General features: G+C 47.3%; 1 protein-coding gene across 10 annotated transcripts in view; it reads right to left on the minus strand.

The window, feature by feature from the left end:
- Nucleotides 1-13,743, minus strand: part of LOC140690347 (trafficking protein particle complex subunit 9-like) — a 274,618-nt gene that overhangs the window by 215,139 nt on the left and 45,736 nt on the right. For 3 of the 10 annotated variants that reach the window (XR_012065584.1, XR_012065582.1, XR_012065591.1), the window contains one exon: nt 7,128-7,259. The exons of 4 other annotated variants lie outside the window; for them this stretch is intronic. The gene's annotated coding sequence lies outside the window, so the exon portion shown is untranslated. Of the gene's footprint in view, nt 1-6,689; nt 6,966-7,035; nt 7,260-13,743 lie in introns of those variants that run through there. 3 more of the 10 variants (XR_012065585.1, XR_012065583.1, XM_072952057.1) reach the window with 2 other exon arrangements.

Genomic DNA, 13,743 nt, shown 5'->3' on the forward strand with positions numbered 1-13,743 from the left:
ATGGGGTGGTTCTCAAAGTGACAGACATACCTGCTCTCGCCCGTTCTGACCCTTCTCTCTGTAGAATATCAGAAACAAAACCAGAAGTACCTTTCCTGAGGATCACTTTCTGTTGACACCCTTCACTGCCTACTGTGTCAGTTCTAGGAAAACTCAAATTCTTCCAAAGCCCTACATCCCGGACTCTCTCCAGTGTCCTCCCCAGCAGGGGCTCCCTCCACCCTGGACCACACAGGGCACTCTCCCCGGGTCCCCACGCCAAAAGCCTCCAGGCCTCTGCCTGGGCTGCACCTGCGACCTGAGCCACATTCTTGACTCCTTCTCTTGGCTGACTCTTACTCTGTCCTCACAACTGAATGTACAGCCCATTTCTTCTAGGAAGTCCTCTCTGATAATGTCCTTTAGGTCTTGTCTGGGCTCTATCTATAGCAGCAGTACATGGTGACCAACTGGGTACCCGCTCCTTTGAGACCACAAACTCTTGGGGGCCACGTGGGAAGGAGTGAGAGATTACAAGAGGGGTGGGGGAAGCAAAAAGCAAAAATCACAGCCCAAGTCCCAAATTCAAGGATACTTTCTCAGAAAAAAGTATAAACTATTTCACACGTGTGCAATTTGGCTACTATTTTTGTGGCTTGCGGACAGCAAGAACATGGTTTTCTAGTCCAAAACCCAGGTTACATGCAAAGAAATGTATATATTCATATCCAAAGGAAACCAGAGCTGCTCAACAACAGTTTTCATTTAGAACTGAAAGGAAATTTGATAAAGGCAATCTCTCTCTCTTCTTTCTTTTCTGGAATCATATAATTTTAGAAGTATTTGCGTGACTAAGAGATGGCTACAGCCCGTGATTCTGCACTGGAGTGTTTGGGGCTGAGGAAGCCCAGATTACATTCACTCTGTAAATGCAATCACACCAACACACTGATAGGTGCCGTGAGTTATGGAGCTGATGTTCCAAAGCAGGCAAAATTATTCTGTAAGAGAACTCTAAATAGAAAGTAAGAAATGCAATGTCCTGTACTCAATTTCATTTGCTATATGGGCCATTAACTGATAGTATATCTTGACTAATGAAACCCAAAAATAAATTGTCAACATCGATTTTCTTCATCTGACCATTTTATGCTAACTTTGGATATTAAACCCTCACTCCATACAGAAAGCTCACGCCTATGCTGCAGCACAGTTACATCCGTGGAAGAAAGCCGACCAAGGGAGAATTGGAGAGTTTCCCTTCAGAAGCTGCGAAGTGTGGTTTTGCACCTGTACATCATTTGCAACCACGTCACCGACAAAGGAGTTAGACCTTACCTCTGTGGGGCGAAAAGCACTGCGTGCTTCAGAACCATGAAAGAACACTGAGCTTTGTGAAACAATCCTGAGGCACATAAATCATACTTTTTCTGAAAGGCTCCAAAACTGACCCAATTCACCATTCCAGGTATAACAGGGAAGTACTGGAAATAGTAGAGAGAACATGCTCTTGAATTCTGACACGGCCCTGCTTGAATCCTGCTACAGCATTTACTGGCCGCTAAATGGATCAATTCCTTAACCCCTCTGAGAAGGCTTCCCAATCTGCAAAAGGGGGCTGCCACCGCCCACCTGGGAGGCATGGATGTGAATGCAAAACGCAAGTAGGGCGGCCGACTGGTACCTGACACGGGGCCTGGCTAGTTTCCCTCCGCTGCCCTTCTCCCTCTTTAACCTTGCACTGTTCCCCCGGTAAGGATCAAGCCCCCGGAGCAGACTGCCTGTATCTTCCGTTTATCCCTGGATACATGCCTTACCCTTAGGAGGCCAGAAAAACAACTGCCTCCTCCCAAGTCACTAACAATGTTCTTAAGAGTCTGGGTATTTTTAACTCTATTTTTCAGGGAGAGTATTCCAAAACTTTCCAAGCACCAAGCATTATCCAGGTTGCCTCCCCTCCAGCTGCCCATCCCTTCTCACCTCAGATACTCTGAATGATTGACTTCTGTTCATGGGAAAGTGAGTCCGGTAGGGTGTGGTCTCCCTAGGCCTCCCTCCCTCACAGGTGAGTGTGATTACCTTCTCCCCACTCCCCACTCCAACTCCAGCTTCTGAGGAGTCTCCTCTTCCAGACCCTGCAGCCTCTGCAACTTCCCAAGACACACATGTGGCCAAGACCCTCCCTTCAGATTTCTTCCAGGCTGGCCATGCCCACCCCCTGGCCCCTTAAAGATAAACGGCATTAGAGTGAAAATCCCAAACGCTGCTGACAGACACACCAAAGCTGCATGGTCTGGGCTTTCCTCCAACCCAGGCAAAGCCCTGACCTCCCTCAGCCTCAGTCTGCAGCCCTCGAGATGATCTAATTCACATGCAAGGCTGTGAACACCAGCTAAGAATGACGACTCCCAACGTGTATCTCTAGTCCGGCTCCTTCACCTGAGCCCGTCTCATAGACACGAGTGCCTCATTGAAGTCCTAACTTGGATGACAAATGGCATCTTAAAAATGCCTCATGTCCACCATTTACTCTGGAATTCGATTCCTGGCAGGTACCTCCCAGACTCCCCATTTTAGTAACAGCCCCAGCACCCACCTATGTGTCTAACGTCACATTCAATTTCCAATGTTCCCTCCCCCCGGCTCTGCCCTGGAATCAGTCCTGTTATTTCCGTCACTAAGCCCATCTCAAGTGTGGTTCTGCAGGGACCATGGCCGTAACCCCACAAGCTCACAGCATGGTGCAGTGACTAACAGTGCTCTGTAGGGTGCTCCCTGGAAGGGGAGGCATCTCCTGCCACGGGTCACCTCAGAAGGCAATGGATTCTCACAAAGCAGGACCAGGAGAAGGGACTCAAGTTTCTCCCGTGGTCTTAGCTTTAAAGGGCCCGAGGTCTGAGGGAGCTCCTAATTAGCAGAAACACTTGCCAGTGAGCAGATGAGGATGTGGGAACCCAGGGAAGGCTGTTCTCACTCCAACTCCTGGGCTCTCGGGAGCCACAGGAAAAGCCTGTGTCCAGGGCACAGCCCAGCCATCACAGATCCCAGCCTGCTTTTGCCAACCCGGACAGCCTAGACTCCATCTACTTGCGACACTTACTTCTGTTCTGTTCCCCACCCAGAATGTGATGGACTCATTCAGATATTCTGGCCTGCCTCAAGCGAGACAAATTCAGTGAAAAATGAAGTGTCCACATTTGGACCAGAGCATGAAAGGAGAAACAAGGCCTCATAGTCAGCATGGTGGTGGTGGCCAAACCCTTCCACCGGATGAGATGAACCATGGTTAGGGTGAGAATCCAAGGTCCTAGGTCGGCCAAATCATCTTCCTTCACGGTTGACTGGGGTGTTGGAGACTGACTACCACAAACTAACGACACGGCCGTCAGTGGAGGGCGTCAGCTGCAACAAAAACGGATTCAGCTATTTAATGCCATAATGGGTTAAAAGTAAAGGCCGGGGCAGGGAGGTCTGTACGGCTGCTGAGGCAAACCACAAACCCGGCTCTGAAAGCCCACTGGCTGGAGAATAGAGGAAGCTACGGTCCTTTTAGCAGTCCCTGTGCCCAACAGATCCAGGTGAGCCAGCTACTTAGGAGAAGGCCATGTTGTCCTCATACTCAGAAAAACCACCCTCGTAAAGGGAACAAAATAGTGGCATGGATTTTAGACCCACTTCTGCCCCTTTATGGAGGCAAAGTAAAGTAAATGGCACGGGTAAGTTGAATGCAAAAAAAAAAAAAAATACTAACTGCTTCCTCCAACAGCTTCCCCTGCAGCTGCTCACCCCCGAGCCAGCCACTTTCTCACCAGTGACCACCGGCCAGGAAGCGCCATCACGCACGTCACACAACGACAGCAAGGAACCGCGTGCCGAGCACGTTTGTGGAAAAGCAGGAATCGAGCAAGATGCTGCAGTCTTTGACTTTCCAAGTTTAAATACTCCATGAAAAGTATCCCTCAGCAGCCGCCTAAATCAATTCGCGTCTCACTTCTTCAAAACAATCAAACAAATTTAATAAGGGCGCATTTGTCACCAAATATAAGAAGGACGAAACAGGTCCCTCAAAGCAGGGATTTTAACAGCTATCAAACACCAGTGGGTGATGTGCTAACAAAGCAAATATTCCACAAATTTAGAAAATAAAAAGACTACTAGGATAACACATGGATAAAGGCAGCTGTTAAGTTTTTGCTTTTTAAAGCGATGGAGACATTACGGAGTGCAATCTGGCTATTCCCAATGCAGGGTGTGCACAGCCCACATTTTCAGAAGCAACAAAATGCTCACTGGGCAGTACAAGAGAAAAGAGGAATGAAGAAAAATGAAAAGAGGAACAAGAGAAAATTAGAAAAACACAAGAACAAAAATGTGTTTGACAGCATGTACAAGAATTTACGTGAGTGTGTGAGGCCAGGGACGCGGGGACGGTGAGACCCACCCTCACTTCCTGCTCCAGGGAAGGCAGGGGCCTGTGGGGAGCGGCGCTGCTGGGGGACCCCAACGTGTTCAGTGCCCCAAAACAAAACTCCACCTACATGCGTCTAGGCAGCTTTTGAGCTACAAATTGTGGTCGCATTTCAGGCTCACTTCCACCAAGTGCAGAAGGAGAGAATTAGGCTCTGGTCCTAAACGAAAGCATTGTTTAAAAAATTAATGACTGTGGAATAGCAAAAGCAACAATGGAGTAAAAGTGACTGGAAGAGAACGTGCTTGACTCGAGCTCACTGGCCGCGTTAACTCACTGACGTTAAGATGCTGGCTAAGCCCTTATGGTATCAGAACAGAAAAAACCCACTAGGAGGAAGGTTTAATGCGCTGCTGTATTTTGATGCCGGGAGCCATGCCTGGTACACGAGGTTCTGGGTAAACAATGGGGACAGTTTCAACCACTATGGGCTAAGCACACATCCAGCTACTCCACCAAATCCCAAGGGTAGACTTCAAAAGGCAAAAAAAAGCTGGCATTCTCTGGTGGGTCTGTAGACTCAGAGCCAAGCAGTTACTGAACAAAAATGTCAACAGTGCCTCCTATGACAAAAGAATAGGCACTGGCCAGGGGCCTGGGGCAAGGCTCCGGGCTTCCACTGCTCACCCACCAGTCTGTCCAGGGGGAAAAGGTGGTCCCTGCTTATATTGCACCGATGTACCTACCTTGACTTATGCCTGGGGGCTCAGCACGTGGTGACATGTGAGGTGAACCGAGCCAGCCTTGGTTTAGCACGGTGCTGGCAGCTATGCCCTCAGAAGTGCCCAGGCTCCTAAACCTGACACCACATCTCCAAGGAGCAGAAGGGGACTGCGGACATGTAGATCACAGGGCCCTGTTAGGACAAGTACAGATCATGTCCACGACATGACTTGCCCCTTCCGTAAGCCATAGAGGTATGTCTGGGAGGAACAGAAAATTCGTCCAGATCCCGGTAGGCACCTCACACAGGTGGGACTCAGGTCCCCTGTTCCTATCACTCACAGGGCTGGTCTCTACATTCATTTTATCAATTCTCTGGCATCTTCTCCTCCAACTTACCAACAACCAGAAAGTAGGATCTGATCTTAAGTAAGTTCAAGAAACACAGAGCACCGCCTTCACAGCCGACCCGGCAGCACGTGCCAGGTCCTACGACCGTCACCTGTGGGACCGCCATCAGCGCTCTTCGGACTCAAGGCCCGAGGCCGTAGGCCGGGGGGACAGAACTTCCCTCACTCTCCCCAGCAAAGGGGGACCACTTCTCGGCAAAGGCATCTCACACTCTTCTGCCCGAGGGACAGCACGATGGACACACGGGGAAACAGAGCAGAACGGGGGGGGGGGGGGTAGGCAGCCCAGAAGGCTCGTCTGCACTTCCGTGGCAAAGCGGGGCTGTTGACTTAATCACAGGGACAAAGTGAGGAGGAACATTTCCCTGCTCTGTCCCATACTCCGTGACAAAACTTTCCCTGCGAAAGGAGTTCATTCAGAAGTCCCTGGCGGTGTTTCTGATGTCCTAACTTGGCATGGTGGCTGTCGGGCAGGAAGAGAGGGCCTGAGCCGTGCAGGTGCTGGACCTGGGAGGCAGGAGACACCGGCTCCACCCCCAGCTCAACCAGCTCCTCGTTCTGCGTCTCGGGATTCAGCGTCTCATCTAAAAGCAAAGGTATGAGACTGTCCCAGGACAGGATGCACAACAGAAAAGAAATGAGAGCCATTTAAAGAAAGTTTCCCAGTTGCCATATTTAAAACTGTAAACAAACAAACAAAAAACAAATACTAGAAACTGATTTTAAGAACAGATATTACTGTTCTACTGTATGTAAAATACTATGATTTTGACATGTAATCAATATAGAAAGTAACAAGATAGTTTACATTCTTTTTCCTTGACAAGTCTCAGCATCTGATGTGCATTTGACCTACAGCACATCTCAGCACAGACCAGCCTACTCTCCAGCGCTCCTAGCATCAGTGGCTGTGTCTAACCTATTGGACAGCAACTCCAAGGGTCCCACCAGGGTTCCTGGCTGAAAAGCAGGAGGATGTGTCCACACTAACCTTAAAAGGATCTCTCTGAAACAAAAGTGGATTCACTTTTAAATGTCTGTAAACCGGAGGGCTGCACCTCCCTCCACCCTTCGCTACAAGACAGCCCTCTTCCTTCCTGATCCCTTTCTGGATGTAGGGAAGCAAAACGGCAAAGAGCCAGGGTGGATGGGCCGACAGGTAAACTTACTTTCAGTCTGTGTCCAGTCCCATGAAGTCCTCCTTCTCAAACAGGATGCAGAGGAGGGGGATCTTGTCCCCAGAATTGTTGAGGGCCCTATCCAGCCACTTAGACTTTAGCAAGATGAAGAGTGACTCAGGGAAATCCTTGATCCTCTTCACCACCCTGCAGCCCTCGTAGATTGAAAGACACGTCGGTGCTTGTCTGCTCGGCTACCTCCCCATGCAGCACAAAGACAAAGAGCTGAGAGTGATTAAGCGAGGTGCCATACAGCTCCTCTGCACGTGGAGCTTATTGAAGGCCTTAGCCAAGAGGCAGTCGCTAATGGTGACAAGGCCCACGAGCTTGCGGTTGGTCTGGAATTCGCTCCACCCATTCTCGGGCGCATAATGGTGCCTGTAGTGGATAAAGAGTGCCAACTGGGAGCCGAACAGGCTGATCTGGCTCACCAAGGGGATTCACTTATAGATGCAAAAGAAATTCTCCTCTGAGATGATCTCAACGGCTTGGACCACCACGGGGAGGGTCTTGAAGTCCTCAGCACACTGCACATAGTCAGGGATGCTCATGTTGCAGGCCCTGCCGAGAGGGGAGAGGAGATCGAGGTTCATACTTTGCTGTGGGATGCAGGCACCTCTGGGTTGCGGTGACCTGGTGTGTACCAGCCAGAAGGCAAGGGAAGTCCAAGCAAAGCCAGGGGTACAGTTTGTCCTCAGAGTCTGCACATGGCTAACGTAGCTCGGATCACATTACCTAGCTTTTGGTCTAGGCTTCCTGACCCTGCAGAGAAGGGTCATTCCTTGTTTTCTGTTTCCAAGCACCTAGCCAGACCCTGATGCAAAATCAGTGCTCAAAACTGCTGAATAAACAAATGAACAAAGGAACTGCTTTCCCAAACCCGCTTCAGCAGAATATAAACAAAAGAACCACAGTGGGATCAAAACATCTGGATTTCACCTCCAATTTATTTGAAATCCTAAGCTGTAGAATAATGGATAAGAAAACTTGCCCTGGGGAGGAGGGTACAGTTCAGTGGTAGAGCACGTGCTTAGCATGTACGAGGTCCTGGGTTCAATCCCCAGAACCTCATTTTAAAAAATGAAACAAATAAATAAACCTAATTATCCTAATCAAAAAACATTTTTTAATTCAAAGTTGAAAAACACCTTGTAATTGACACAACATTGTAAACTTGACTATACTTTAATTAAAAAAAAAATTCTTGATGTACAAGAATATATCTGGATTATGGAAGTTTGCAAATGTAAAATGCCTAGGGTACCACCTGCATAAAAAGGGGGGACTGTACAGATTTACTATCCCTCCTTTATGAGCTATATATCCTTTGGGGGGGTATAAATACTAAGAGCTAATTTTCTCAGATTAAAAAAGAAAATATTACCTGATCATCAGTACTGCTGAAAGATTAGATAACGCTATGAAAGCATCTGACCCACTGAGGTTACTTAATTAGTGTTTGTTGAATGAATGAATAAACAAGCAAAGTGAATGCTGCTCCCTGCCACAGACCATCATAATGGTACTTCCTGGAAATCCCAAGCCCACATTCCACTTGACTCTACATTTACCATGTGGGTGACCAGGGCAGACCTGTGTGCTTCTCTAAGCCCCAGTTAAATAATGAATAGAAATGAGGGCAATAATACAAACCTCAAAGTGTTAGTGAGTCAGTAATGAATTGTACCCCAACATTGCAAGAACGGAACCATTTAGGAAAATTGGGCAAAGAGTCCATAGGCCCTCTCCATATTATCTCTTATGACTACATGGGAATCTACATTACATCTTAAAATAAAACTCTAGTTTCTTAAAGATGCTTTTGAGGTTAATGGGCTCACTGTCTAAAATACGGAACACACAGCAAAAATAGGACAATGCCCAGCATACGAGATACACTCAGTTAAATTTCCCACTGAACCCACTAGTCCCTCCAACTTCAGAGCACGAGGATGGGTCCTCGTGGCCAGAGGCCACTGCACCTGAAGCAAACAAAGCTAATGGTCCCCACTTCCAAGTGACTCTGTAACTACCCTAGGTCTAAATTTGTATTCATAATTTTTTTCTTTTCATTAAATAGAAACCCCCAATTGCATAGCCTTCAGGTCACCAAAACCTGATCGCAGAGATCATGATGGCAGCCCTCCTTGGTGAAACAATAAAATGAAGAGCCATTTCCACAAAACCTCTGTGTAAATCTACTAGGGAACTTCATCCTGGTCTGAGAGGAAGAGGACTGGGGAGGAGGGGGCAATCTGGGGCACAGAGAACCATGGGCAACCTGTCCCACAATGGACTTTAAACTCAACTCTCACTGTCCAGAAACTTCAAAATACACACAGAGTGCTATGGACAAGCTTTTTTTTTTTTTAAAGAAATCCTTGACTCCCTAGCAGGTCTTGTTTCTACCAAGACACAAATGGCTTATGTGTATAATGTTTCACAAAAGCATTAAAATATTATCACCCCAACTTGACACATCAAGAAACTGAGGGAGAGAGGTTTATCACATTGTACAAGTTTAGAGAGAGGCCACGTCAGACACCGTATTTAAACCCAAGACCCTGCTCCAGTTCTCACACTAGAAAGTGTGACATACTGACCCTTTCCTGCCCTCTCCTTGCAATAAATCACTGAAGAGTCTTTTCTGTGCCACCTGGAATCACAATCACATCCATTTTACACAAACAGCTATGTCACTCTTGGAGGACTTATCAAAATCTAAAGGGTTACAATGGGAGGAGAGATTTGCATTTTCTGTTTCTCAAAGGAAACATGGCTTAAAAAGAAACTGAAAAGTACTTATCTAGTCTAAGCCCTCTTTGTGCAGAGAAGCAAATAGAGGCTCAGAAGATATGAGGAAAGTGCCTTATTAACAGATATTACCTCAGCGCAGCACCAAACCATCCCTGGGCAATTCTGGGTGAGGATCCGGGGGGCCAAGGAGAATGAGTGTTAGAAAAAGGAAAGAGAAGAAGCATACAACTCCCTGTCTCTACACCACCATACCATGAAGTTCCACCAAATTTCCCAGTATGGGTGCAGCCAATATTAAGGTGGGCTAAACAGATTATAGAAACCTGGAAATCTCAAACATAGTGGAAATTCCAACATTTACTATGCTTTTTTCACAGTTCAAGCATCAGCTCAGTGGGTGCTCCATACCAGGGACGACACTAGGCCTGGAGTTCTCCCAAATACAGATCTCTATTACCACATATGCAAACCACATAAAGGCCCACCAGAAGAAAAGCGCCCACAGATAAGATGGAATTACTGAAACTGAAAACAGCCAACTAGCATATATTACTAGGAAAAACGGTGCTGCTAGAAATGGACTCATGGACATAGAAAGCAAACTGTGTTTAGCAGGCAGGAAAGGGGTGATTAACAGATACAAATTAATAAATATAAAATAAATGAGAAGGACCTACTATATAGCACAGGGAACTATATTCAATTTCTTGTAATGAGTTGTACTAAAAATAATCTAAAACATATGTATATACATATGAATATGTTTATAACTGAATCTCTGTTGTACACCTGAAACTAACATTGTAAATTGACTACACTTCAATAAAAAATAATTTTAAAAAATAAGTAAAAATAAAAGCAACGCCATTAAGAAAAAAATAAAAGAAAACTCTAATCCCCTTAGCTGTAGGTGGTGGAGAATTCTGGTTGCAAGCACCAAGTCAACTGGATCACTCCAGCACTGGCTGTCACTCTTTCTGACCAACAGAGAGTCACTTGCTTCACTGAGGTTACTTTTCTCTCCTGTGAAAGGCAACAGTTGCAACTAACGATGTATAGAATCTCATCATTCACAAGCCCAACAAGTAGTGAGGACTTCCCAAGGACCAAGCTCTGGACAGATGAAAATATAGGGTCCCAGATTTATTCATGCTTAGAAGAATTTTAAGCCATAAAGACATTAATTCTTCCTGTTTTGATAGATTCAATGCAATTCTGATTAGAATACCTACCAGATTTTTCATGGAATGTAACAAGATAATTTATGGTCAGGAACAGCCAAGAAACTTCTTTAGAACCACCACTGGGGAGGAGTGGATAGGTCATTGATTTCCACTGTTATTTCTGAGGTGATGAAAACGTTCTGGAATAATAATGGTTTCACCACTGTGAATATGCTAAAAGCTGCTGAATTGTACCATTTAAATGGATGGACTTCATGGTGTGTGAACAATATCACAAAAAAGCTGTTATATGAAAAAAAAATTTCTTGACAATTATTTCCCCCTCTATACAACTAGTCTGCCACACAATTTAAGAAAAACATAAAACCAAAACAAACCAAACAGTGCCAGGAGCTCTTTAGGATTGCAATGTCCCTAGGTCTCCAAAGCTTCTGGTGGTGCTGTTTCTGTTAACACACACTAGCTGTGCTGGACTTATTTGGGACTGTAACTATCTTTCTAAAATCCACGGTCACACGTTTCACCCTGGGAGAGGGAAGCCTGGAGGATGTCACAGACTCATGCATTCAGCTTATTTTTAACTGAACCAAACCCTGCTTTCAACACAGAACTCTCTCTCTCACTATAAAAACACGTGACATTAACAAGCACAGCCATCATAACACCTGAAAGTGTTCAAGAAAATTACCTGGGGCAGAAACACTAAGGGAGGAGACGGAAGCTCACTCAGCACTGAAGCTCCCTTTTGCCAACTTCACCAAGAGAAGCTGGGCGTTACAGCCTGAGGCTCTCAGCCTGAGAAGCAGTGCCCACACCACTGAGCTGGTCCTCAGGGAGCAGGAAAGGGAGACGAGGGCAGCCCCGGTTTGCGGGGCAGGGAAAGAGGGGGGTTGGGGACGCTGGCTGCAGCCCCGCTCGGAGGCCAGCCCCTGCCGCCCGCCCCCGTCCGGGTCCGCAGACCCCGCCCGTCCGGGACGCAGCCCGCCCATGGGTGGGGACGGGCCGGCGGCCGAGGAGAGGAAGCCCGGGAGGAGAGGACTGGCGGGCGGGAGAGGGGAAGGGGACGCCAGTCGCGGACTGAGGGGAGCCCGGCTGGGGCGAGAGGCGGCATGTGCACACCTGTCCCTGGGTAGCTGTGGCCGGGGCAGAGGGGCAGAGGGGCCTGGCCCGAGCAATTTAGCTGAACACACGCTGACTCGCGCCCTCACGGGCTGTGACACGCCGACTGCCCTCCCGCAGCCGCCTGAACCTTTCCGGTGAGCCCCCCACCTTGTACTTCTACAGCCGGAGGCCCCGGCCCATGGCAGGAGCCAAAGGCCTACCGGGCAACAGAGCTGAGATGCCTTTGGGGCCGATCCTCGGCTCGCAGTTGGGGCTTCCAATTCACGGTCCAGCTGGCACTGACTACGCATGCGCAGGAGGGTCAGCGATCCTCTGGGTTCTGTGAGAGAAGCTGGGGAAGTGAGGGAGGGAGAAGATGGGAGGAGGAGGGGAAAAGTGGAGGTAGACAGATGGACAGGAGGTGCAGAGAAAAGGGAGTAATCTGGAGGGGGGGAGGGGAGTAGCAGAGATGGAGAGATAAATCTTTACCTCTGGTCGCACCCTGAAACAGGCAGCAGTCCTGCCTCTGTACCCTTCTCTAACCCTTCAAGGCCCACAGCCCAAATTTATCTCCCTGGTCCAGCCCTTCACCCGAGGCCTCTGCAGAACCCCTATGGGGATCACACCCATTGCCCCCACGCGGAACTGGGTTTCCTGTTGCTCTGGGAACCAAGCACCCGCGGGTGTTGTCGCTCAGATCTACCTTGGGAAGAGTACATTTTCCCCTTTTACACGCTAGGAAACAGACAGGCAATATCTCTGCCTTAGCTCCACTGTCCCAGGTGTTGGGCTGGCGGGGAGCGGGGTGGTACAAGATCAGAGCCCCAGAGGGAGCAGACAGCCTGATTGTTGGTGCATAGTCCCCATCCCTCCTTAGTAAACCACACCCCACCATAGGGGAAACATCAAGGGGTCACAGTAGGTCCCTGGGTGTGGGAGAGCTTCCCTCAGTTCCAGTGCCCAGCTTGCTAGGTAGATAAGAGTGTTACCGAGTCCAAATTCATTCTCCTCAGTGCAGGACAGGCCAATAATTTGGGAGACCAGGTGTTGGAGCATGGAATAGCAAGTTTCTGTAGACCTAGATGGCAAACTAATGTTGGAAAACCATCAACCCAAGTCAGAATTCATGCTCCTTTCCTACGTGCTTGGTTGTTGCAAACTTCTTGGTGTAGGAATTATTTGTTGTTAGAATCCTTTGTTCTTGCAGCTACCTGCCTGGCTGGGCAAATCTGTAAACCTCCAAGAAAACAAACGTTATTTTCTATTCTGAACCTCTTAATCTTTTTATGAATGAAAATGTGTTAAATATCCTTAAAGGGCAGAGACTTCAGAATAGGCTCTCCTGTATATTTCAGGCTATAGGCACATTTTTATACAAGCAAGATGAAGCCTAGGAGGCAGAGCACAGGACTAAAGTCAAAGGAACAGGTCTAATATGGAGACAGGTTTGTTCTTTTCTATTACCGGGGAAGAAGCCACTTCAGGGTTTATAGCACTTTAAGTTAAATATAACTAAACTTTAAGGGAATTTACATACATAGGGGGGAATGTGCATAGCATATCTGGAAAATCACACAAAGTATAGTAAACAGTGGCATCTCCAGGGAGGGCTGAAAGAACAGAGAATTAGGGAAAACTTCTCTCACTTGTGTATTTTAGTGCTGTGTTTGAATTTTTTTAACCATATGCATGTATTTGTTTTTCAGTTAAAAAATGTAATGGATCAAAGGAATAACTAGAACAGCAAATACAGCAGCCATGGAATCGATGAGCCATCACTTTTGATTTAAGCCAGGAAGTATTTATTGACTCTCTCCTATGTGCCCAGCGCTGTTTTAAGTATTCTATTATTATTATTTTTTTAATAATATTATAACATACTATCCCTCACTCCTGCCCATGGTTGGTGGAAAACCCACTGAGTTTTTATTGAGTTGTTTTCCAAGGTGTAGGGATGAGTTATAAACAGAACACATATTCAGGGCAAAACAGTCGGAGTGATT

Source organism: Vicugna pacos, chromosome 30 (assembly GCF_048564905.1).
Source record: "Vicugna pacos chromosome 30, VicPac4, whole genome shotgun sequence".
Taxonomy (NCBI): domain Eukaryota; kingdom Metazoa; phylum Chordata; class Mammalia; order Artiodactyla; family Camelidae; genus Vicugna; species Vicugna pacos.